The 27,365-nt window shown below is 38.2% G+C and overlaps 1 protein-coding gene across 12 annotated transcripts in view; it reads right to left on the bottom strand.

Annotated features, from left to right (window-relative positions):
* The window catches only part of CTNNB1 (catenin beta 1), a 405,454-nt gene that overhangs the window by 336,143 nt on the left and 41,946 nt on the right, over positions 1–27,365 (bottom strand). The window contains exon 5 of one of the 12 annotated variants that reach the window (XM_084987099.1): positions 16,513–16,561. The exons of the other annotated variants lie outside the window; for them this stretch is intronic. The gene's annotated coding sequence lies outside the window, so the exon portion shown is untranslated. The remainder of the gene's footprint in view (positions 1–16,512; positions 16,562–27,365) is intronic. 12 annotated transcript variants of the gene reach the window in all.

Genomic DNA, 27,365 nt, shown 5'->3' with positions numbered 1-27,365 from the left:
ATTGCTTCTAAAACAAATTTCCACAAACTTGGTGGTTTAAAACAACATGTACTTAGGAGTTCCTGCTGTGGCACAGTGGGCTAAGGAGCCAGCATTGCTGCAGCTGTGGCGTAGGTTGCAGCTATAGGTCGGATTTGATCCCTAGCCCAGGAACTTTCATATGCCATGAGTGTGACCAAAAATACATACACATACATACACACACACTTATTATCTTAAAGTTCTGGAAGTCAGAAGTACAAAATACATCTCACGGGGCTAAAATCAATGTGTCACATGGTTATATTCCTTTAGGAGACTCTAGGGAAGAATCTATTTCTTGCCTTTTCTAGCTTCTAGAGGCTGCCCGCATTTCTTGCTTTGTGCCTCCCTCTGCAAAGCCAGCAATGGCATCATTCTGATCTCAGCTTCTGTCATCACATCTCCTCCTACTCTCCTGCCTCCTTCTTCCACTTAAAGGATCCTGGTGATTATACTGGACCCACTTGGATAATCCAAGATAATCTCTCCATCTCAAGATCCTTAATTTAATCATATCTACAAAGTCCCTTTTGCTATCTAAGACAAAGTATCCACAGTTTTGGGGATTAGGCTGTGGACATCTTTGGGGGGGGGGGTCATCATTCTGCCTACCACAGCTTCTAATGGCTGCAACTGTTTCTTCCAAGGACTTCCTTTGGGCTACTAAAGTCACTTTTCCTACAAACACAGAGCTAGAAGTGTCTGATAGTGTTGCCAACTATCCTTGCCCCAGCTGAACTGTTTCTTGGGTCATGAGACTTTTAATTCTAAAACCAGGACAGTCCTAGACCAACTAAGACCAACTAAGGTAGTTAGTTTCCTTACCTCAGAACAGAACTTAGCCTGTGACTGGTGGTTCTGGATTATGAAAAACCAACTTTCTTGCCTGAAGCTTGGACAAAACACTGAGGGATAATTTATACTCTATAGTTTCCCTACAGGATGAGGCTGAGGCCACTACTTTCACCTAAAATTACATTCTTGCCTCACTTCATTCCCTTCCCTGTCCAGCTTTTCTCCTCTGTAGGTAAATTCTACTGGGAGCAATTCTTTAACAAATCATACTTTGGGGTGACCAGCCAAAGAAACAAAAGTTACAGTAGTTTTGTTTACATTTATTCAATAGTGAATTCCTATAATATTTCAGGAAAACAGAAGCCAATCCCAGCCCTCAGCAAGCTCACCAAAAAAGTAGAGAAACTGAGTAGAACCTAATGTGATAAAGCACAGAGAGAGACATTCAAAGGACATCCTGGAAAAGCAAAGGGTGAGGATCTCAAGGGAAAAAGGTACAGGCAGGGCTGATCATTAAAGAAGTTTGGACTTTATTTTGTCAGCTACATGGAGCCATTAAAGAGGACACACATTTCAACTACTTTGTGTGGTAAAATCTCTCTGGAGGTAGAACATAGAAACATCCTCATGGACACTTGTTAGTTGTCTTTTTGATAATAATCATTCTAACAGGTGTGAAGGATAGCTCACTGTGGTTTTGATTCAAAGCCTTTTTTTTTTTTTCTTTTTTTTTGTCTTTTCTAGGGCCACACCCTGAGGCATATGGAGGTTCCCAGGCTAGGGGTCTAATTGGAGCTGTAGCCGCCAGCCTACGCCAGAGCCACAGCAACATGGGATCCGAGCTGCGTCTGCAACCTACACCACAGCCCACGGCAATGCCAGATCCTTAACCCACTGAGCGAGGCCAGGGATTGAATCCACAACCTCATGATTCCCAGTCAGATTCATTAACCACTGAGCCATGATAGAAACTCCTGATTCAAAGCTTTTCGATTAAATAAAATGCAGACTGGAGTTCCCGTTATGGCTCAGTGGAAATGAATCTGACTAGCATCCATGAGGATGCAGGTTTGATTCCTGGCCTTGCTTAGTGGGTCAAGGATTCGACATTGCCATGAGCTGTGGCATGGGTTGCAGACATGGCTTGGATCCCGTGTTGCTATGGCTGTGGTGTAGGCTGGAGGCCACAGCTCCGATATGACCCCTAGTCTGGGAACCTTCATATGCCGCACATGCAGCCCTAAAAAAGACAAAAAAAATGCAGACTAGTAAGTGTGGACTTGTATTTGATATTTTTAAGTATATACAGCACTTTGACAAAAACCAAAATTATTTTTTGAAATATCACTCTGGTAGAAGGAGATTTGATGAGTGGGAGCACACCAGAGCACAAGACGAGAGTAAGAGACGGATGGCAAGGCTAAAATGCAATAATGAAGTGACCAGATTTAAGGGCCTGGAGTAAGGCAGAGATGATGAGAAAGAGATGAATTTGAGAGATACTGTCAATGCATCAAATGGGATATGTAAGGAAGGAGGAATGATCTAGGATAAAGCACAAGTTCTTGCTTTGAGAAACTGAGTAGGTAGAGATGCCCCTAACTGAATAAGGAACATAGAAGGAAAGGACATTTGAAAGACAAGGAGACAGGAAGAATTGGACCTGTGGGATTTTAATTAGGAGATTTTAAGAGACATATGAAAACCTTTGGGTGAATATAGAGTTCTCCTAGGAGGAGAAGGCAGGGAGGGCAAAGTAGGGACAGGATTTGAGTACCCAGCCCTCTCCCTGCTCTGCTTTCTCTCCTCAATGAAGTTCAAGTGTGGGGCGGGGTATGACCATGAGTGTGGCCTTAAAAAGTCAGTCCACCAACTTCCCATCCAGGGCTATAGATGCCCCTGGTGTCCTCTCCTAAGAAAAGGAAATAGCTTCCCTGAAGAGCCAATTCTAGGTTCAGTTAATGGCTAACGTGATTGTGGACAACTCCCTTTGATAAGAGAAGTTAAAAAATAATTACTTTCTCCTGTCTCCACAGATCAAAACTGGGAAAACTGTCAGAAAGAAACCCCTCCTCAAAATAGTGACAGTTTTAAACTGTTTCAAGGATGAGTTATTTCAAAATCAAACCTCATATGCTATTTAGGAAATATCAGAGAACAAGGAAAGTACGAACATATCTTCATTTTTTTTAAAGACACTAACATAGTGCTGATATATTAACTTGGCCATGATAACTTTTTAAGAAAAAACACTCCAATATTTATAAACATACATATAAAGTCTAAATATAATGGAAAATAGAATCTAAGGATATTTTAATAATTAATTCAAGTGGGATTTATTCCAGGAAGGTAAGCACAGTACAAAATTAAGAAATCTAATACTCTATTTCTTCATATTAATGAATCAAAGGGGGAAATTGTGTGATGATCATGAGAGGTTTCCAAAAAGCATAATATCCTGATTTTTTAGAACTTCAATAAAATTAATAATGTAGGAATTCCCATCATGGCTCAGCAGTATAACAAACCTGACTAGTATCCATGAGGACATGGGTTCGATCCCTGGTCCTGCTCAGTGGGTTAATGATCCAGTGTTGCCATCAGCTGTGATGTAGATCACAGATGTGGCTTGGATCCTGCATTGCTATGGCTGTGGCATAGGCTGGCAGCTGCAGCTCTGATTTGACCCTTAGCCTAGGAACTTCCATATGCCATAAGTGTGGCCTTAAAAAAAACAATAAAAATTAATAATGTGCACATACACAAAACCAATAATTTGAAACCTGCTTAATGGTGAAACATTAGCATTCTGATTAAAAATAAACTAAAAAGTAAAATGAAAGGCATTAATAATCTACATGAGAAAGCATTTTTCCCATTATCTGTGTATACTGTCATTGCATTCCTCAAAAATATAAGAAAATTAACTGAAAAATTATTGCTAATAAGCAAATTCAATAAAGTGACAACAAAATAAGTGCAGAAAAGCAGCAGATTTCTTATACACCAAGAAAAAAATCTAATTCACTTAGAAAATACAATATAAAAACAGATTCCACTCACATTAATATAAGGTACATATAAATAAATCCCACAAACTGATACATGATCTATAAGATTAAAACTACAAAGTTGTTCTAAAGGAGGAGTTCCCATTGTGGTGTAGCAGAAACGAATCCGACTAGGAACCCTGAGGTTGCAGGTTCGATCCCTGACCTCACTCAGTGGGTTTAGGATCTGGCATTGCCATGAGCTGTGGTGTAGGTCACAGAGGTGGCTCGGATCTGGCTTTGCTGTGGCTGTGGTGTAGGCCAGCAGCTGTAGTTCTCATTCAACCCCTAGCCTGGGAATGTCCACATGCCACCAGTGAGGCCCTAAAAATCAAAAATAAAAATAAAACAATAAAGTTGTGCTAAAGGAGCCAGACTCATCAAGAAAAAAGAGACAGGGCTCAAATCAGTAAAATGAGAGGCAAAAAAGGAGACATTATAACTGATACCATAGAAATACAAAGGATCATAGGAGACTACTACAAGTAACAACATGCCAGTAAGATGGATAACCTAGAAGAAATGAACAAATTCTTAGAAAGGTACAATCTTCCAATACAGAACCAGGAATAAATATAAAATATGAACACAGCAACCACAAGCACTGTAATTCAAACTGTAATTTAAAAATTTCCAACAAACAAAAAGAGTTCTCTGGTGGCACAGAGGGTTAAGGCTCCAACACTGTCACTGCTGTGGCTCAGACCACTGCTATGGAGTGGATTCAATCCCTAGCCCAGGAACTTATAACTTCTGCCTTCCAAGAGTGTGGCTTGAAAAAAAAAGAAACTTCCAACAAACAAAAGTCCAGAACCAGATAGTTTCATAGGCCAATTCTATCCAACATTTAGAGTTCACATCTAGCCTTCTGACACTATTCCAAAATTTCAGAGAGGAAGGAACACTCTCAAACTCATTCTATGAGACCACCATCATACTGATGCCAAAACCAGACAAAGATAACACACAAAAAATAAAATTACAGGTCAAGATTACTGATGAATATAGATGTAAATAATCTCAACAAAATACTAGCAAACCAAATTCAATAATATATTAAAAGGATCATATACCGTAATCAAGTAGAATTTATTCCAGGGATGCAAGGATTTTTCATATATGCAAATCAATCAGTATGACATACCACATTAACAAACTAAGAATAAAAACCATATGATCATCTCAATAGATGCAGAAAAAGCTTTTGACAAAATTCAACACTAATTTATGATTAAAAAAAAAAACTCTTCAGAAAGTGGGCCTAGAGGGAACTTACCTCAACATAATCAAGGCCATATATGACAAACCCACAGCTAACATCACACTCAATGATTAAAAGCTGAAAGAATTTCCTCTAGGATCAGGAATGACAGACAAGGATGTCCACTCTTGCCACTTTTATTAAGCACAGTTTTGAAAGTCCTAGCCACAACAACCAAAGAGGTAAAAGACATAAAAGGAATCCAAACTGGAAAAAAAGTAAAATGTCACTGTAATATACATAGAAAATCCTAGAAGAGTTCCCACTGTGGCACAACAGGATTGGCGATATCTCTACAGCACCAGGACTCAGGTTTAATCACAGACCCAGCACAGTGGGTTAAAGGATCCAACATTGCCCGAGCTGTGACGTAGGTCACAAAAGCAGCTCAGATGGGATCCCTGGCCTGGGAACACTACATGCCATGGGGTGACCAAAAAAACAAAAACAAACAAACAAAACAAAAAAAAATGCTAGAGATGCTAACAGAAAACTATTAGAACTCATCAGCAAATTTGGTAAATTTGCAGGATACAAAATTAATACACAGAAATCTTGTGCATTTCTATACACCAACAATGAAAGATCAAAAAGAGATATTCTGGTACCAAAACAGACAGACAGACCAATGGAACAGAATAGAGAACCCATAAATAAACCCAGACAACTATGGTCAATTAATCTTTGACAAAGGAGGCAAGAACATAAACTGGGAAAAAGACAGTCTTTTTGGTAAATCTTGCAGGGAAACCTGGACAGCTACATGCAAATCAATGAAACTAGAACACACCCTCACACCATGCATGAAAATAAACTCAAAATGGCTTAAAGACTTAAATATAAGACAAGACACCATCAAACTCCTGGAAGAGAACATAGGCAAAGCATTCTCTGGCATCAACCTTACGAATATTTTCTCAGGTCAGTCTCCCAAAGCAACAGAAATAAAAGCAAAAATAAACCAATGAGACCTCATCAAACTGACAAGCTTTTGCACAGCAAAGGACACCAAAAAGAACACAAAAAAACAACTTACAGAATGGGAGAAAAATAGTTTCCAGTGATGCAACTGACAAGGGCTTAATCTCTAGAGTATACAAGCAACTTATACAACTCAACAGCAAAAAAGCCAACCACCCAATTGAAAAATGGGCAAAAGACCCGAATAGACAGTTCTCCAAGGAAGATGTACAGATGGCCAACAAGCACATGAAAAAATGCTCAACATCTCTGATTATTAGAGAAATGCAAATCAAAACTACCACCAGATACCACCTCACACCAGTCAGAATGGCCATCATCAATAAGTCCACAAATAACAAATGCTGGAGGGGATGTGGAGAAAAGGAAACCCTCCTGCACTCTTGGTGGGAATGTAAGTTGATACAACCACTATGGAGAACAGAATGGAGGTACCTTAGAAATCTATACATAGAACTACCATATGACTCAGCAACCCCACTCTTGGGCATATATCTGGATAAAACTTTCCTTAAAAAAGACACATGCACCTGCATGTTCATTGCAACTCTATTCACAATAGCCAAGACATGGAAACAGCCCAAATGTCCATCAACAGATGATTGGATTAGGAAGAAGTGGTATGTATACACAATGGAATACTACTCAGCCATAAAAGGGAATGACATAATGCCATTTGCAGCAACATGGATGGAACTAGAGACTCATCCTGAGTGAAGTAAGTCAGAAAGAGAAAGACAAATACCATATGATATCACTTATATCTGGAATCTAATATAGGGCACAAAGGAACCTTTCCACCGAAAAGAAAATCATGGACTTGGAGAATAGACTTGTGGTTGCCAAAGGGGAGGGGGAGGGAGTAAGGTGGTTTGGGGGCTTGGGGTTAATAGATGCAAACTATTGCCTTTGGAATGAATTAGCAATGAGATCCTGCTGTGTAGCACTGGGAACTATGTCTAGTCATTTATGATGGAGCATGATAATGTGAGAAAATAGAATGTATACATGTATGTGTAACTGGGTCACCATGCTGTACAGTAGAAAAAAAAATTTGTTTTGGGGAAATAACAAAAAGAAAAAAGTAAAATAAAATAAAATAAGAGATATTAAGGACAAATCCCATTTCCTAACACATTGAAAAGAATGAAATACCCAGGAATAAACCTTCCTAAGGAGGCAAAAGACCTATACTCTGGAAACTAGAAGATGCTGATGAAAAATATTGAAGACGACACAAATAGATGGAAAGATATACCATGTTCTTGTATTAGAAGAATTGATATTGTCAAAATGACTATGCTACCCAAGAATCAATATTGCCAAAATGACTATGCTACAGATTCAATGCAATCCCTATCAAATTACCAATGGTGTTTCTTACAGGACTAGAACAAAAAAAATTTAAATCTATGGAAACACAAAAGACCTGAATAGCCAAAGCAATCCTGAGGAAGAAAAACAGCTGGGGAATCAGGCTCCCTGATTTTAGGTTATACTAGAAAGCTACAGTCATCAAAACAGTATCATACTGGCACAGAAACAGAAATAGAGATCAACGGAACAGGATAGAAAGCCCAGAAATAAACCCATGCACCTATGGTCAGCTAACCTATGAAATAGGAAGCAAGAATATACAGTGGAGAAAAGACAGTCCCTTCAATAATGGTGCTGGGAAAACTGGACAGCTACATGTAAAAAAATGAAATTATAACATGTTCTAACACCGTACATAAAAATAAACTCAAAATGGATTAAAGACATAAATGTAAGACTGGATACTATAAAACTCTCAGAGGAAAACATAGGCAGAACACATTCTGACATATATCACAGCAATATCTCAATATCTTTTTTATTCCACTTCCTAGAGTAATGAAAATACACACAAAATCAAACAAATGAGACCTAAATTAAAATCTTCTGTACGGCAAAGGAAACCATAAAAAATGAAAAGAAAACCCACAGAACGGGAGAAAAATATTTGCAAAAGAAGACACTTCATTAGCAATTGGGAATCAATCTCCAAAATACACAACAGCTCATGCAACTCACTATCAAAAAAACAAACAAATCAAAAAATGTCCAGAAAATCTAAACAGACACTTCTCCAAAGACAACATACAGATGGCCAAAAAGCACATGAAAAGATGCTCTACATCACTAATTACTAGAGAAATGCAAATCAAAACTATAGTAAGGTATCACCTCACACTGGTCAGGATAGCCATCAACAAAAAGTCTACAAACAATAAATGCTGGAGAGGGTACGGAGAAAACAGAACGATTGGTGCGATTAAAAATGGTGCAACCACTACACCATGAGGTGGCGATTAAAAATGGTGCAACCACTACAGAGAACAGTATGGAGTTTCCTTCTAAAACTAAAAATATGATCCAGCAATCCCAATCCTGGGCATCTATCTGGAGAATACCATAATTCAAAAATACACATGCACCCCAATGTTCATTGCAGCACTATTTATAATAGCCAAATCATGGAAGCAACTTAAATGTTCATCAACAGAGAAATGGATAAAGAAGATATGGTACATATATACAATGGAATATTACTCAGCTAAAAAAAAAAAGAAGGAAAGAATGCCATTTGCATTCAACATGGATGGATCTAGAGATTATCACACTAAGTGAAGTCAGACAGAGAAAAAAATTTCATATGATATCACTTATAAATGGAATCTAAAAATGATACAAATGAACTTATTTACAAAACAGAAACAGACTCAACAGACTTCAAAAACAAATTTATGCTTACCAAAGGGGAAAGGTGGGGGCAAGAGGAGGGATAAATTAGGAGTTTGAGATTAACAGATACACACTACTGTATGTAAAATAGGTAATCCATAAGGACCTACTGTAGAACACAGGGAACACTATCAATATTCTATAGCAACCTACTATATGGGAAAAGAATCTGAAAAAAGAATGGATATATGTATATGTATAACTGAATCACTTTGCAGTGCACCTGAAACCAAGACATTATAAATCAACTATATTCCAATATAAAATAAAAATTAAATTTAAAAAAATTTTTAATTTCATTGTGCTAAAGAATCTAAAAGAACATAGGAATTATGGAGAGGGATGCTATGTTTTTGGATAGGAAGATTAAAAATGCAAAAATGTCATTTCTCTAAATCTATAAATTGAACAAATGTCAATCAAAATTCCTAGGTAACTTTTCTACTAACTTGATAAAAATCATTCTAAAGTTCATCTGGGAAAATAAATGTGTAAGAATAGGAAGAATATTTTTTAAATGCCAGCAATTAAGGAGGGTTCATTCTATCATATTAAATGTACTATAAATCTATAGTTATTAAAACAATGATGAATGGAATAATCAATGAAACAAAATAGGGGGTTGTATATTTAAAGGATGGAATTTCAAATCAGTGAGGAACTGAGTAAAATAAATGTATAGAACTGCCTCTCTTCTTACATAAAAGCAATCTTTTTCCCTAGGTCTGTTCCCTAATAAATCATTTCAATCAATCCTCAGCTGAGAGTCTGCTATGAGAGAATCCAATCAAACCTGTATTACTTTATTTAATTCCCCAATACAAACCTCTGAGGCAGGTTTATTCTATTTTACAAATAAAGGAAACTGAAGTTTAGGAAGTTAAGAAACATGCCCAAATTAAGTAGAAGACCTGGGAATAAAAGCCAGGTTGGAGAAGTTCCTAAATTCATTCCTTCGATCACTTTAAAGAATTATTCCTATCCCAGTCTCTCCTTGACCTCACAAGGTCAAGGTCAAAGACACCCCTTCTGAAGGTTTACTCAGTGAGTTACATCTGTAAGGCTGACATGTCATAGACAGAGATAGGTCCTTGCCTAACCATTGCCCCAAGAGTCACAAGATGATTGCAGATAAAAAATACCTGAAATGTTCATAAATTCTCCTCACTATAAAACATCCTACCACAATATCACACCATTTTCAAAAAGCATCACTTTCAAAATTCTATCTTGGACCACACATTCTACACCAGAGAATGTCATACATTATGCAGCTGAAAATATTTCTAACTGTTCTCTCTGCCCACCCCACTCACCAATGAGTTGCCATTGAGCAAATGGGACAAATCCATAGTTCTTAACTCCCCCCAAGAGCCCCAGGAGATTAGTTAACCTTCCAAGAAGTCTTTAAAGATTATATCACCAAGCCCTCTCATATGTACAAACCCCTGACAGCGCACTAGTCACACTAGCTTGTAAGGGTCTTCTTTCTGGTTTACTTATGAACTCATTGAAAACAAACTCATTCATATTCCTAAAACCTGTGAAGGTGCCTGGAATGAGTGAATGGGTGAAGAATGAATGATGACAGACAAATGGAAAAAAGCATTCCTCTTCAGACTAGAACAGAACAGAAGCCAAATCTCAGAGAGGACACTGGTGGGCTGACTGTGGGTATGGCCACTTGCCTAAGGTGCCTTTTCATTCATAGGGTCATCTGGGAATCTTGATTAGTCTGAAAAGTGGGGTGGTCATGGTGGAATTGGCCCAGGTGGCATACTCTGACCATAAATTACGTCCCATTGGTCATTTAGTGTTGCAACCAAATATTATGCAGCTAGGAAAAGCAAATTAAGGAGAAACAAAGCTTAGGCATGCAGCCTAACTTCAAGCCAAGAATAGTTCTTTCTGAAACAGGAAGTTGGAGAAATGAGCATGACCTCAGCCTTCAGAGGCTGCAGATGCTGGATCACAATGGCCATCTGGAAGGAGATTTCTCCATCCCAGACTCTGCTATCAGTCAGGAGAGGCCAGAGAGTTCAACCAGAAGCTGAGACAGAATTATTATTCAGCATCTTGGAGAAATTCAACATTATGATTATAGTAAGTATTACTTAATCTTAAGAGGTCTAACATTGTCCTAGGCCATTATTAGTCCTTTGAGAAACACAGGCTTCCTTTGCTAATAGTAACCTAAGACATTTGTGGAATTAGTATGTAGTTATATTCTGTTCACATTTCATCTGCATAAAATTCCCCAAGAAATTCATTAACCAGGATTTTTTATTATAGCAAAGTAACTCATTTAAAAAAATAAATTCAGGTAAAGGCTACCCTAGACCTTTCTCTATAACCTGGGAAGCAGGTAAAGGCTAATATAGTCTCAAAAGATCCTTGTTTATAATTAATTTAAATCCCTTATTTCAAATAGAAAGCCCTTTAGAGCAGATCTAAGCCCCAAACTATCAGAGTCCTCTCATTTTGTCTGCCCTAGAAATTGAGATGAGTCTATGCCCAAATTAAGCTGAACATAACTTGAGATGTATCTTTGTGTGTATAAACACACAGACACACACACACACACACATTCTCTATTGTCATAATATTGTCAATTTGCTCTACAGCTTTTTTTCTTCTAATATCAGCTACTACTGAATTCTTTAATCTTTTATAGGTATTTTCCAATTCACTGATCAGCCTAAATCTCCCCTAAACCAGTGACAAGTTCTCCTTAAACCTGTAACCATAATACCTGACACTGAAGAATATACTGAACCACAAGCTACAGCCACAAATACCAAGAGAGAGCCAAGATCACTGGACATTTACTGAATTGGGATTATTTTTTTTACGCTCACACTCACTGTACATGGAAGTTCCCAGGCCAGGAACTGAATCCATGCTCCAGCAGTGACTAGAGCTGCTGCATTCGAATTCTTAACCCACTGTGCCACAGCAGCAACTCCCTGAATCAGGATTTTTTTCATTAATACTTTGGAAACATGTAAAATATTTACTCACACCGTCCATCAACAATGTCTTCTTCTACCTCTAAGCTCTAGAGCATGCGATGTCATCATAAAAGAAATCCTTAATTTCTTACCTCATAAGAGCACTGATTCATTTTCTTTTCTGCTAGTACTTCCACTGAACAATTTGGGGTCTATCCTTTCTCCTTAAGATATAAAAATGAGTAACTGCTCTCCCAAAAACAGTCAGGGGGGAAATAGACATGCACATTAAAAGATTAAAAATTTCACCATGAAAATAAAGGATAAATACCATTATTAAGTATTTACCACATGCTAGTTATGGAGCTAAACATATCTCCTGCAGCCTTCCGCCACAGTCCTAGGATGTAGACCCTGTGATTATTCCCATCTTATAGATGAGAGGACTGAGGCTTAGACAGACCAGTCAAATACTCAGAGACCTATAATTAGGCAATGGGAAGATAGGAAAGAAGAGTCAGCTCAGGCTAGGTAAGGCATGAAAGCCTTCAAGCAGTTAAGTCCCCAGGTTGAGCCTTAAAGAATGAGTAGAAGCAAGAATAGATATATTTATAGATATACATATATATGTGTGTGTGTGTGTGTGTATGAATCAATTTTCTGTACACCTGAAACTAACACAACATTGTAAATAAACTACTCTTCAATTAATTTTAAAAAAAAGAACGAATAGGAGGTTTCTGGGTCAACAACTGCCTGGCTGGGACTTAAAAGAGACAAGAGATCACAGACATAAAGAAAAGAGTTGTAGTTGCCAAGGGCAAGGGGGACGGGAGTGAGATGGAGGGGGAGTTTGGGATTAGTAGATGCAAACTATTACATTTGGAATGGATAAGCAATGGGGTCCTACTGTACAGCACAGGGGACTATGTCCAATCTCTTGGGTTAGAACATAATGGAAGACAGCATGAAAAAAAAAAGAATGTATATATATGAGTCACTTTGCTGTACAATGGAAATTTAAGGAACATTATAAATCAACTATACTTCAATAAAAATTTTTTTAATATACAATGTTACAGGAAGTCAAATTTCTAAAAGGGCTTTTAGAGTCAGCAACTGGAAAACCTTTCGGGTTTGTTTTCCTGCTTAGCCAAAACAAAGCAATAAGATCACTGGAAAACTGAATGATGTGAAATAGGGTATATATTTTCCTAACTCTCCTAACCTCCCTCCACCCCACTTGATCTTCCTATCTTATTAAGATGTTACAGAGATTCATTCTTTTGGGCTAAGTCATCTTATCTGCTCTCTGGCAGTTCCCTACTAAAGACACCCGTGAGACACGTGTTAGTTAATATCCATCATAATAACTTCTCTAGCATGAACCAGTATATCAGCTCAACACTAGCCCTAAAGTTTGATTGCCAGTTTGATTGCCTGGGTGACCTTGGGCAACTGTAGAATGGGGATGATAACAGTATATACCTGATAGGACTGTTGCAAGGAGAAGAGATGACACATACACAGTACTTAATGCAGTGCCTAGCATGTTGTAAGCACTCAATAAATGTTATTGTCTAATCTTATCAAACCAGACCCCAAGGAAAGGGGAATTCGAGGGTCAGTATCTGGATGAGGAGAGTGGGGACAGATGTAGAAGAGACATCACTGTCTCCAGAGGGTTAGGTCCAAAGAGATGGAGGGGACAAGAAAGCAGAGATTAGGCAAGGGGAGACCATAGAGTTCCCATCCACGGTAAGGAACTGGCTAAGCCTTCTATGGTTACACATTAGTTTCCCCGCAAAACTTATCAGCCTTATTCATCACTGTATCCGCAGCACCCAGTGCCTCCTAGATGCTCAATAAGTGATGCTCAACTAAATGACTGAATGACACATAATATGCATAGAATAAAGGCTGGAGGGACACACTTGAAAATGTTCGTTGTAGTTACACTGAGTTCACAAGATGACAGGTGACTTTTTTTCCTATGCACTTTTGTTTTGTTTTGTTGTTGTTGTTGTTTTCTGTTTTTTGTTTTGAAATTTGCTTCATCAGTCTTTAGTTTTTTAATTTAGAGGGGGAAATTTCAAACAGTTCTTGGTTTTCTGGACTACCCAAGCTAGATTGTTCTCATTCTTCCTTCATAAAGGCAGGAACTTGATGAAACAGAGCCTCTCAAAAATCAAATATGCTTACAAATCGCCTGGAATCTGGTTAAAATGCAGCTTCAAATTCAGCAGATCTGGGCCAGCAACTGAGAGTCCGCATTTCTGAAAAGTTCCCAGAGGATGCTGCTAGTGTTGGTCTGTGGACCACAATGTGAGAAGGCAGGTTACAGTTTGATATAAAATAAATCCCAACCCAAGCATATATATAAAGAACACCAAAGCAGGAAGAGAAGATGTACCACAGCAGATGGCTTCTCATCCTGAAGCCAACGCAATTTCAGGACATTTATCTCTTAGATTGTGCATCCTTCAGGATTCTATTTTGCTCACTTGGTCTATTTGGAGGCTGTATTGTTCAAAAGAAGGGATTAGAGTCTATGAAAACCCTGAGGATACTCATATTTCCTCAACAAAAGGAAGGGCTGTGGTAGACCTGGCTCATTTGTTCACTCCGTCTTCCATTAAACACCACCACTGTTGCTGTCAGTCGAGTTCTCTTTAGATTAATGTCTCCGAAATTAATTTTGTGTTCAATAAACCTTAATAAATATGTTTGTTCAGCAGACCAAATTGGACCCTTCGATTTAACTAAGGCTGGAAGCGTAGCCACACAACACTCATCCCCATTCACATGCTGTCGGCCTTGCTCTTTCATTAGTCACTGTCACCAGTGGTGTTCACTGGTCCCTGCTAAGCTCCTCCACATAATCAAATGTTGCTCCTATTGAAATATAATCCTCCCAGAGCACAGAGAGGCATCTTCTAAATTGGCTGAAGAGGATTACAAAGCATTGGAGAAGAAAATAAGGAAAGTGGAAGCCATTCTTAATTTAAGATTCTCTGACAGCAGAAAATCTTCACTTTCATTTAGCCCTCATTTTCTCAAAGAAATTTTAATACACTCCCCTTGCACCCAGCTTGTCCCATTCCATTCCCACAGTCTGTTCCCACCCTGTTAAATCCTAATATTACAGACTTTGGAGTTGGTTCAAACTCTGCATTTTACAGAGAAGGAGTCTGAAGCTCAAGGAGGATGGACAACTTTCCCAAATCCTCCAGTTTTTGCCCTAGACAGAAGAGCTTCCTCCAGGACCTCAAGCTGCCATGCTTACTTTAATTGCTTGAGACCTAAACTCAGGAATGAACAAATCAGGTTTGCTGGGGTTTTGTTTTTCTGTTTTTTGGGGGTTTTTTTTGCCACCAGGGTATTCCTGAACAACAGCTTCAAAAGTCAAATGGTGCTTTAATCATCATCGTCATCATCAACAGTGGCCCTCGATTTTATAATTTTTATTTATAGAAATTTTCAAACATATCCAAAAGTAAGGAGAATGGCATGATGATTCTTCATGTACCTGTCATGCACTTTCAATGATTATCAACAATTGGGCATTCTCCTATCTATTCCCAATTTCACCATTTATTTTTGTTTAGGCAATCATTTTAACACTTTGGTGTATTTTTCTCCAGGTTTTACTGCCATGTCTCCAAATGATATCCAGGTGCTGTTATCTCCAGATTTATCCATTTTAGATATCACCTATTGATTCCCTGTTACAGCAAATCGAGACATAGCTGCCTTCCCTAGCCCCACATCCTACCCTCTCTGATTCCACTTCTCCACAGATTAAATCCTAGCTGTCCTGCAGAAATGGGCTAAGAATCTAATACCTCACTGCTTCTTACATCAACTTTCAAATTACTACCATCTCCTCTGCCCCACCTCACTCAGCATTTTAAGGCTCCTGTGCTCCCCACGTCTTAGCATTTCCTGTACTCTGCATGACAAAAGCAAGAAACAGAGTCTGTGTGCACATCACACTCTCACACACACACATATACAGGCTCACACATACACATCGGAATCACTCAGTTTGAAGCTTTAACCTCTTAGCTAAGTCATGAAACTTTCTCCTCCCCTTTCTCTTATTTGGTGTTTTATGATTCAGGGTTCCAAATGCTTCATAATTCTCTATTTTTTGTTCTCTCCAAATACCCCAAATTCTGGATATTTGGAGAAAAGTTCTGAGAAACACCTTTACTCCATTATCTTCCAGAATATTCTAATCAAGCTTTGAAACTGGCTACATCACTTATTAGCTCTGACATTTGAGAAACTTAATTTTTTTTTATTTGTCTTTTTTTAGGGCTGCACCCGAGGCACATGGAGATTCCCAGGCTAGGGGTCTAATCAGAGCTGTAGCCACAGGCCTACGCCACAGCCACAGCAACGGACTTAATTTTTTTGAGTCTCTGTTTTCCCAGCTTTCCCAATAATCTTCTCTTTCTACAGTGAATGAATTGAATGAGCAAGATGCCTGGGACACACAGAGTCCTGTTATATCAAGAGATGGATAATGGTCGGCACAAAAAGTGGTAGAAATTTCCTGGGAGGCTGGAGAGCAAAACAGTTCTCAGGAGTAATTTGGTACCCTGCTCAGCACTTCCACCCACATTCCTGACTCAGTTCACTGCCCAAAGGCCATCAAGAGCTGATGGAGCAGGCTTACCTTTCAAATCTCCACAGTGACCATACCCCTGGTGGAGCATCACACTACCCTGAGGAAAAACCCAGAGGTCAAAAATTCACGATCATTCTCACAGAACTTAAATCCTGCATTCCGTTTTAGTGTTTCATCTGTGTATCTATAAAAATGATCGTTTAGTTCAGCAATCTTACATCTAGAAATATATCCCAAAGATTCATGGCAAAAACAAGAAATATGTTCATATGACTATTTGTTACAGTGTTATATCAGAAAACTAGAAAAAAATTTAAATGCTCATCAATAGAATAATGATTGAGGAGTTCCCATTGTGGCTCAGTGGTAACGAACCCCACTGATAGCCACGAGGATGTGGGTTTGATCCCTGGCCTTGCTCAGTGGGTTAAGGATCCAGCACTGCCCTGAGCTGTGGTGTAGGTCACAGATGTGGCTCAGATCCATGTTGCTGTGGCTGAGGCATAAGCCAGCAGCTGCAGCTCTGGTTTGGCCCCTAGCCTGGAACTTCCATATGCCACAGGTGCGGCACTAAAAAGAAAAAAAAAGAAAAATGATTGAATAAAATATGGTATGCCCACACAGTGGAGTATTATACTTATGTCAAAGGTAGTATAAGAAAGTAGTTACCAGAATAAATAGTTAAGTAAAATTTTCAATGTGATGAAGTCCATATAGTTCCTAAAAAGGGGTGGATATAGAGATATGCATAGGTATGCAAATGTGTATTTTAAAACAGAAGGATGAACCATACAACTTTTTAAATGATTACCTATAGACAGAGGGGAATAGAGGAGATAAAATCCAGGCTTCTCTGAATATGACTGGTTTTGAGGATTTTACTTGAAATCATGCAAAATGAAATTATATTTTAAAGAGATAATCCCTAAAGAAGAAAAATTAAACATGTGAACACAGATGTATAGCCTTTAGTAACACAGTCCGGAGGGAAAGTACTCTGATTCTACAGTAATTATCTGTACATCCCTAGAAAGATATACTTTAAAGAGGGAACCGCAAAATTCTTAAATTGTTTTCAGTAATCACATTGTTGGTGGTAATGTTGGTATTATTATCCAAGAGCCTGCTGGAGGAAAAAAAAAAACAAAGAGTTCCCATTGTGGTGCAGTGGAAACGAATCTATTATCCATGAGGATGCAGGTTCAATCCATGGCCTCCCGAAGTGGGTCAGGGATCTGGCATGAGCTGTGGTATAGGTTGCAGATGCAACTTGGATCCTTTGTTGCTGTGGCCATGGTGTAAGCCAGCAGCTTCAGCTCCAATTTGACCCCTAGCCTGGGAACTACCATATGCTGCAGATGCAACCCTAAAAAAAAGAGTCTGCTGGATATGTGCTGTTAAAAATATGTATATACTTGTGATGGTGTCATTGAGAATCAAGTTGTTCAGTGAGAGGAAATAGAGATTGAAACGTTATATCAGTGAGGTTTGCTCTGTAATCCTACATTTGAATTGACAGCATCATCAATGTAAATTTACAAGGTATTTTATTTCTTTAGGTTTTTATCATTCTTTTAACTTTTTGTTTTGAAATAATTATAGATTCACAGTTAGTTGCAAAAATAGAGAGGTCCTGGGAAGGCTTCACCCAATTTACCCTAATGGTTACTTGCCACATAACTATAGCACAATATCAAAGCCAAAAACAGACATTGGTACAATGTGCGTATATAGTTCTATGTCATTATCACATGTATGAATTTTTGTAACCCCACTACAGTCAAAGCACAAAATTATTCTGCCACTACAAAGATCTCCCTCATGCTAACCCTTCATGATTTCTCCCATCTCCTCCCACTCAGCATCACTAAACCCTGGCCACCACTAATCTGTCTTCCATATCTATAATTTTGTCATTTCAAGAGTGTTATATAAATGGAATCATGTAGCATGTGCCCCTTTGAGACAGGCTTTTTTTTTTTTTTCATTCAGCATAATGCCTTTGAGATCTATCCAAATTGTGTCAACTGTTCCTTTTTATTGATGGGTAGTATTCCATGGTGTAAATGTACCCCATTCATCTAGGAAAAATATTTTGTTTCCTGTCTGGGGCTGTTACAAATAAAGCTGCTATGAATAGTCACATTATGGTTTTTATATGGGCAGAAGAGTAATTTCTCTGGGTAAATGGCCAGGAGTATGGTCACCAGACTGTTCTATAAGTGTATGTTTTATTTATAAGAAACTGCCAAACCATTTTCCAGAGTGGCTGTGCCATTTTAGATTCCCACCAGCAATTTATGAGAGAACCAGTTTCTCTGTATCCCTGCCAGTGTTTGGTATAGTCACTATTTTTTATTTTGGCTATTTAAAAATAAGGCAGTAATGTCTCTTTGCAGTCTTAATTGGCGTTTCCCTAGTGGCTCGTAGAACTGAATATCTTTTCATGTGCCTATTTGCCATCTATATATACTTTATAGTGAAATATCTCTTCATACTTTTTGCCTGTTTTCCAATTGGATTGTGATTTTACTATTGAGCTTTAAAACTTCTTTATATATCCAATTCATGTCCTTTGTCATATATATTGTTTGCAAAACTTTTCTCTGGAGTTCCCGTCGTGGCGCAGTGGTTAACGAATCCAACTAGGAACCATGAGGTTGTGGGTTCGGTCCCTGCCCTTGCTCAGTGGGTTAAGGATCCGGTGTTGCCGTGAGCTGTGGTGTAGGTTGCAGACGCGGCTCGGATCCCGCGTTGCTGTGGCTCTGGTGCAGGCTAGTGGCTACAGCTCCGATTCGACCCCTAGCCTAGGAACCTCCATATGCCGTGGGAGCGGCCCCAAAGAAATAGCAAAAAGACAAAAAAAAAAAACTTTTCTCCAAGTACATAGCTTCTCTTTTCAACCTTTTAACAGGGTCTTTTGCAGAGCAAAGTTTAAATTTTGATGAAGTATAATTTACCAATTTTTTCTTTTATGAATCATATGTTAGGTATTTTGTCTAAGAACTTTTCACCAAGCTATAGGTGAAAAATATTTTCTCTTATATTTTCTTCTAAAAATGAAATAGTTTAGCCCTACTGTAAGTCTTAAAATGAAGCAGACTGATTCTTCGCATTTTTTTAAGAAGACTGTTTTAGCTAATCTTATTCCTTAACTTTTGTATATAAATTTTAGAATAAAATTCTCCATTTCTACCAAAAAAAAAATCTTTCTGGGATTTTAGTAGGAATTGTGCTGACCTATAGGTCAATGTGGACAGAAATTATATTTTCTACTTAGTCTTTCAATCTATGAACATGGTGTATCTCTCCATTTAGTTAGCTCTTCAATTTCTTTCACTATCATTTTGCAATTTTCAGTATATAAGTCCTGCACAAGTTCTGTTGAATTTACACCTCAATATTTGTTTTTAAGTGATCATAAATGTTACATTTACTATTTCAATTTCCATGCCTTCACTGCTAGTGTATAGAAATACAATTCACTTTTTTATGTTGATTTTTTTATCTTGCAACTTTACTCAGCTCATGTATTAGTTCTAGAAGGTGGGTGTTTTTTTTTTTTTTTTTTTGAGACTTATGGGGATTTTCTACATATGCCATCATGTCATCTGCAAGTAGTTTAATTATTTTCCAATCTATGTGCTTTTTATTTCCTTTTCTTGTCTTATTGCACTGAACAGTACTTCAAGTACTATGCTGAATAAGAGTGGTGAGAGCACCAAGTGAGGTTAGAGGTTTAGGCTCCGTATTTAGCCTTTGCTGATGGAGATGAGGAAAAGGCATGCTTAATTTAATTGGATAAGATAATAATCTGTAATTATTATCAAACCATTGCTCTATCCTTCCAAGCTGTACCTTTCATGGTCCTTTAGCTAAAGAGAGAAGGCATTTCTTGCCCTATTTTTGCCTGTAGACATCAACATTTCTGGATTGCCAGCTTCTGGACAGGTGGACTGGGTTGCAGCCAGTCTGGGATAGAATGAGACAAAAAGAAAACCCAGAAAAATCACAGCTATTCTGTTTCTCAAGTCCTGAGGTCTGTGGCTAATCTACGTCTTCTTTGTCTTTCAGAACTTTCTCGTTTGTTCATAATGTTTATCATTTTCATATTTAGTAGGAAGAGTAGGAAGAAATGCATCTACTCCATCTTATCTGGAATTGAAAGAACAAAACATTCACTTTTAAAGTAGATAGAAATATTTCCAGTGTTTCCTTCTTTGAAAAACTCATAAGAGGGTTTTCTGTATATTTTCCTTAATTGATATTTCAGGTGGACTTCAGTCCTCACCTGAAGACAGGAAGTCTTGGACCTACAACTGCTTGATGCTCCATCAAGTATGATTCCATTCCCTGACAGACTGTGTGCTCTGGCATATCTTCAGAGGCTTTCAGAAGTTCAATACTGCTCTTTAGATAGTCCCTAATATAAAGGATACACTTATTCCAGAGACAACTAAGATATGCAGCTGATGAAATCATGTTAAACACACCATTCTCCTTTAGATCACCTAAATTCCCTTAATCCAATCCAGGGCCATTGAATCACCCTTTTTGGGATTCCACCCTGAAGCCCTCAATCAGACTGAGAAAAATAGCCTGTAACATTCAGTTAGAAACACTAGTCTCCATTCTAAACCCTTTCCACATGATAGTTTTATTCTCTTCTACATGTACAGATGTGAGATGTCTCTCAGTGCAAAAAGAATTAATTTACAAAGGTGGAAGAGGAATGGGAAAATCAAAAGTCAATCACACTGGGTCTGGGTCTCCATGTCCTTACCTAGTTGATGTCTCCTTTTCCTGAAGACTGCTGGCAATTAGCTCCCCTATAGGAATAAAAATGATAGAAGGAGGAGCCCAACCTCATAAAAGAAATAAAAAATAAAATCAAAGCCCATTGTCTCACTAAGTTTCCTCAGAAGAGGGAGATGTTGTCCATCAGCTAAAGCCCACAGCTGCCTCAGGCAAAGCACACTGAGATGTGTGTTTAGTCAACAGAGTTCTAAGCCTATGTCACAGACCATTAGTAAAATTACAAAGGGTTCCTGAGGGTGGAGGAGGGGAACCCGCAGCCCCAGCTCTTTCACCCAGCTGAAGAGAGTCCCACCATATCCTGGTCTCTTGATCCTCTTTTCTGGGCCTTCCTATTGCAGGCCTGTCCTCTAATCATATCATATCTATACCTTAGTGTGATTTTCTACTTATTCTGCCTATAATCTCCACAAATTGGAAAGTCCTTTATCCCTTGAGGTTCTGGCTTGGACACTGACAATTCCACAGCCTTTAAAGGTCTGCAGTTTTCCCAGGAATTTTCTAACTTCCAGGCACTAATAAAAATAGGACACTGTTGAGAGAGAGAAGGGAGATGGGATTAAGACGGCAGAGTAGAAGGCCTGGCACTCACCTTCTCTCATAAAAGCAACAAAATTACAACCAACTGCTAAACTACCTTCAAACAAATAGTCTGCAAACCAACAAAAAAAATATCCTACTCCAGAAGACAAAGAGGAGGCCATATCAAGATGGTAGGAGGGGAGATTACACAATATAAGCAACCCCATACCTGCTGGGTGGGCAGCCCACAGACTGGAAAGTAACTGTATCACAGAGGCTCACCTACAGGAGTGAGAGTTCTAAGCCCCATGTAAGGTCCCTGTTCCTGGGGACCTGGCATTAGGAGAAGGAATTCCCAGAGCATTTGACAATTAAGGCCAGTGGGGTTTGTGTAAAGGAGCTCCATGGGACTAGGAGAAACAGAGACTCCACTCTTGAAAGGCACACACAGGGTCCCAGGAAAAAGCAGAAACTCCATAGGAATCTGGGTCAGACCTGACTGCAGTTCTTGGAGGATCTCCTGGGAAAAGAGGGGGTAACTATGGCACATTGTTGGGGAAGGACACTGGAGGCAAAGTTCTTGGGAATAATCATCAGCATGTGTTCCTCTAGAGGTGGCCATTCTGGAAAAATCTGGCCCCACCCATCAGTGCTGAGAAGCCCCAGGCCAAACAATAATCTAGGTGGGATCACTGTCCCACCCATCAGCAAACAGGCTGCCTAAACACCCCCCAGGCACACAGTCACCTCTCATCTCACCCATAGACAAAGCCACACCCACAAGAGAGATAAGAATCAGCTCCACCTACCAGTGGTCAGGCACCAGTCCCTCCCATCAGGAAGCCTATAGCAAACCCCCATACCAACTTTGGCCTACTACAACTCTATTGTCTGCAAAAAGAAGATGACACCAAAAATCTATACAAAATGAAATGGCAGGGAATTATGACTCAGATAAGGGAGCAAGAAAAAAAATACAGAAAAATAGCTAAGTGATCTGGAGATAATCAACCTCCACGAAAAAGACCTTAGACTGAAGATAGTGAAGATTCAAGACACTGGAAATAAACTGGAGGCAAGAATTGATAAATTATAAGGAACACTGAGTAAATAAATGCAAGATTTAAGGATTAAGAAAGCAGAGATGCAAAATACAGTAACTGAAATAAAAAATTCATTAGAAGAAACCAACAGCAGTATACAGAAGGCAGAAAAGCAAATCAGCAAGGTGGAGGACAGACTAGCAGAAATCACTGAAGTGGAACAGAAAAGAGAAAAAAGACTGAAAAGAAATGAAGACAGTCTAATAGACTCTGGGACAACATTAAACGCACCAACATCCATATTATAAGGGTGCCAGAAGGAGAAGAGAGAAAGGACCAGAAAAAATAATTGAAGAGGTAACAGCTAAAAACTTGCCTAACATGGGAAAGGAATCACTCACACAAATCCAGCAAGCATAATGAATACCATATAAAATAAACCCAGGGAGGAATACCCCAAGACACATATTAATCAAACTGATCAAAACTAAAGAGAAAATATTGAAAAGAGCAATAGAAAACAAATGACATACAAGGGAACCCTGATAAGGATATCACTAGATTTTGCAGCAGAAACTCTGCAGGCCAGAAGGAAGTGGCATGATATACTTAGAGTGAAGAAAGGAAGAAAAACCTCCAACTAAGATTACTCTAACCAGCAAGTCTCTCATTCAGATTTGAAGGAGAAATCAAAAGCTTTTCAGAAAAGTAAAAGCTAAGAGAATTCAAAACCACTAAACAAGCTTTACAACAAATACTAAAGGAACTTCTTTAGGTGGAAAAAAAAGGCCACAACTAGAAACAAAACTGTTACAAATGACAAGGCTCACCAGTAAAGGCATACATGTAGTAAAGGTAGGAAATCATCCACACACAAATAAGTTACCAAAATCAGAAATCATGAGAAAAGGAGGGTACAAATGCAGAACCCTGGAGATGCACTTGCAATTAAGAGACCAACAACTTAAAACAATCTCGTATATATAGAGAGACTCCTATATCAAAACTTCAGGGCAACTGCAAACAAAAAATCTACAACAGATGTACATGCAAGTAAGAAAGAGCAACTCAAATACAACACTAAAGATAGTCATCAAAACACAAGAGAAGTGAACAGGAGAAGAAGGGAAGAAAAAAAAAACAACAAAAACAAACCTGAAACAGTTAATAAAATAGCAATGTGAACATACATATCGATAATTACCTTAAATGTAAATGGACTAAATGCCCCAACCAAAAGACATAGATGGGCTGAATGGATACAAAAATAAGATCCATATATATGCTGTCTTCAAGAGACCCACTTCACTTCTAGGGACACATACAAATTCAAAGAGAGAGGATGGAAGAAAATATTCCATGCAAAGAGGGATCAAAAGAAAGCTGGAGTAGCAATACTCATATCAGACAAAACAGACTTTAAAATGAATATTTTAAGGGACAAAGAAGGTCATTACATAATGATCAAAGGATCAATCCAAGAAGATGATATAACAATTTTAAATATCTATACACCCAACATAGGTTCACCACAATATATAAGGCAACTGCTAACAACCTTAAAAGGACAAATCAACAATAACACAATCATAGTGGGGGACTTTAACAACCCACTTACAGCAATGGACAGATCATCCAGACAGAAAATCAATAAGGAAACACAGGCCCTAAATGAAGCATTAGACCAGATGGACTTCATAGATATTTATAGGACATTCCATCCAAAAGCAACAGAATACACATTCTTCTCAAGTGTACATGGAACATTCTCCAAGATTGATCATATCCTGGGCTACAAATCCAACCTCGGTAACTTTAAGGAAATTGAAATCATATCAAGCATCTTTTCCGACCACAACGCTATACAACTGGAAATCACCAACAAGAAAAAAACTGCAAAAAACACAAACACGTGGAGACTAAACAACATGCTACTAAACAACCAATGGATCACTGAAGAAATCAAAGAGGAAATTAAAAAATACTTAGAAGCAAATGACAACAAAGACACAACACTCCAAAACCTATGGGATGCAGCAAAAGCCGTTCTAAGAGGAAAGTTTATAGTAATACAAGCCCACCTCAGGAAACAAGAAAAAGCTCAAATAAACAACCTAACTTTACATCTAAAGCAGCTAGAGAGAGAACAGACAAGACCTAAATTAGCAGATTGAAAGAAATCATAAAGATCAGAGCAGAAATCAATGAAATAGAAGCAAAGAAAACCATAGAAAAGATCAATGAAATGAAAAGCTGGCTCTTTGAAAAGATCAACAAAATTGATAAATCCTTAGCCAGACTCATCAAGAAAAAAAGAGAGAGAACTCAAATCAATAAAATTAGAAATGAAAAAGGAGAAGTAACAATGGGCATCACAGAAACACAAAGGATTATAAAAGACTACTATATGCAACTATACTCCAATAAAACCGAAAACCTAGAAGAAATGGACAAATTCTGAGAAAAGTACAATCTTCCAAGACTAAACCAAGATGAAATAGAAAAGATGAATGGACCCATCACAAGTACTGAAATTGAAACTGTGATTTAAAAACTTCCAACAAACAAAAGTCCAGGACCAGATGGCTTCAGAGGCATAGTCTATCAAACATTTAGAGACAAGCTAACACCTATCCTTCTGAAACTATTCCAAAAAACTGTAGAGGAAGGGATACTCCCAAACTCCTTCTATGAGGCCACCATCACCCTGATACCAAAATCAGACAAAAATACTATGCAAAAAAGTAAAATTACAGGCCAATTTCACTGATGAACATAGATGCAAAAATCCTCAACAAAATACTAGCAAACCACATCCAACAATACATTAAAAAGATTGTACATCATGATCAAGTGGAATTTATCCCAGGGATGCAAGGGTTCTTCAATATCCACAAATCAATCAGTGTGGTACAACACATTAACGAACTGAAGGATAAAAACCATATGATCCTCTCATTAGATGCAGAAAAAGCCTTTGACAAATCTAACACCCATTTCTGAAAAGAAAAAAAAAAACCTTCTAGAAAGTGGGCATAGAGGGAACCCACCTCAACATAATAAAGGCCATATATGACAAACCCACAGCTAACAACATTCTCAATGGTGAAAATCTGAAAGAATTCCCACTGAGATCAAGAACAAGACAAGTTTGTCCACTCTTGCCACTACCATTCAACAGTTTTGAAAGTCCTAGCCACAGCAATCAGAAAAGAAAAAGAAATAAAAGGAATCCAAAATGGACAGGAAGAAGTAAAATTATCACTATTTGCAGATGACATGATACTATACCTAGAGAATCCTAAAGACTCTACCAGAAAACTGTTAGAGCTGATCAATGAATTTAGCAAAGTCACAGGATACCTCCACACTGTTTTCCACAGTAGTAACACCAATTTTCATTCCACCAAAGTGTAAGAGGGTTCCCGTTTCTCCACAACATCTCCAGCAATTATTGTTTGTAGACTTTTTGATGATGGACATTCTGGCCCATGTAGTAGGTACCTCATAATAGTTTTGATTTGCATTTGTCAAATAATCAGTGATGTTGAACATCTTTTCATTAGTGATGTTGGCCATCTGTATGTCTTCTTTGGAGAATTGTCTGTTTAGATCTTCTGCTCATTTTTTGATGGGGTTGTTTGTTTTTTTGGTATGGAGCTGCAGAAAGTGTTTATAAATTTTGGAGATTAAGCCCTTGTCAGTCAATTCATTTGCAAAGACTTTCTCCCATTCTGTGGGTTGTCTTCTCATTTTGTTTAGGGTTTCCTTTGCTGTGCAGAAACTTTTAAGTTTAATTAAGTCCCACTTATTTATTTTTGTTTTTACTGTCATTACTCTAAGAGGAGGATCTGAGAAGATGTTTCTGTCTTTTATGTCAGAGAGTGTTTGGCCTATGTTTTCCTCTAAGAGTTTTATAGTATCTGGTCTTATGTCTAGGTCTTTAATCCATTTTGAGTTTATTTTTGTGTATGGTGTTAGGAAGTGTTCTAATTTCATTCTTTTCCATGTGGCTATCCAGGTTTCCCAGCACCACTTATTCAAAGGGCTGTCTTTTCTCCACTGTGTATTCTTGCCTCTTTTGTCATCGATTAGTTGACTATAGGTGTGTGGGTTTAATTCTGGGCTTTCTATCCTATTCCACAGATCTCTATTTCTGTCTTTGTGCCAGTACCATATGGTTTTGATGATTATTGCTTTGTAGTACAGCCTGAAGTCAGGGAGTTTGACTCCTCCAGATCCATTTTTCTTTTTCAGGACAACTTTGGATATTCTGGGTCTTTTGTGCTTCCAAACAAACTTTAAAATATTTTGTCCGAGTTTTGTGAAAAATGTCCTTGGTAATTTGATAGGGATTGTGTCAAATCTGTAGATTGCCTTGGGTAGTAGAGTCATTTTGATATATGGAGATTCCTCAGAAAACACAACGTAGAGTTATTGTTTGATCCAGCAATCCCACTCCTGGGCATCTATCCAGAGAAAACCATAACTCGAAAAGATACATGTTCTCCAATGTTCACT

The sequence above is a fragment of the Sus scrofa genome, chromosome 13 (assembly GCF_054392235.1).
Source record: "Sus scrofa isolate SSC_HxYL_T2T_F1_AM1 chromosome 13, Sscrofa_HxYL_maternal_Yorkshire_Landrace_v2.0, whole genome shotgun sequence".
NCBI classification, from domain to species: domain Eukaryota; kingdom Metazoa; phylum Chordata; class Mammalia; order Artiodactyla; family Suidae; genus Sus; species Sus scrofa.
The sequence above is the reverse complement of the archived record's forward strand: the minus strand, read 5'-3'. Positions and strand labels throughout refer to the sequence as shown.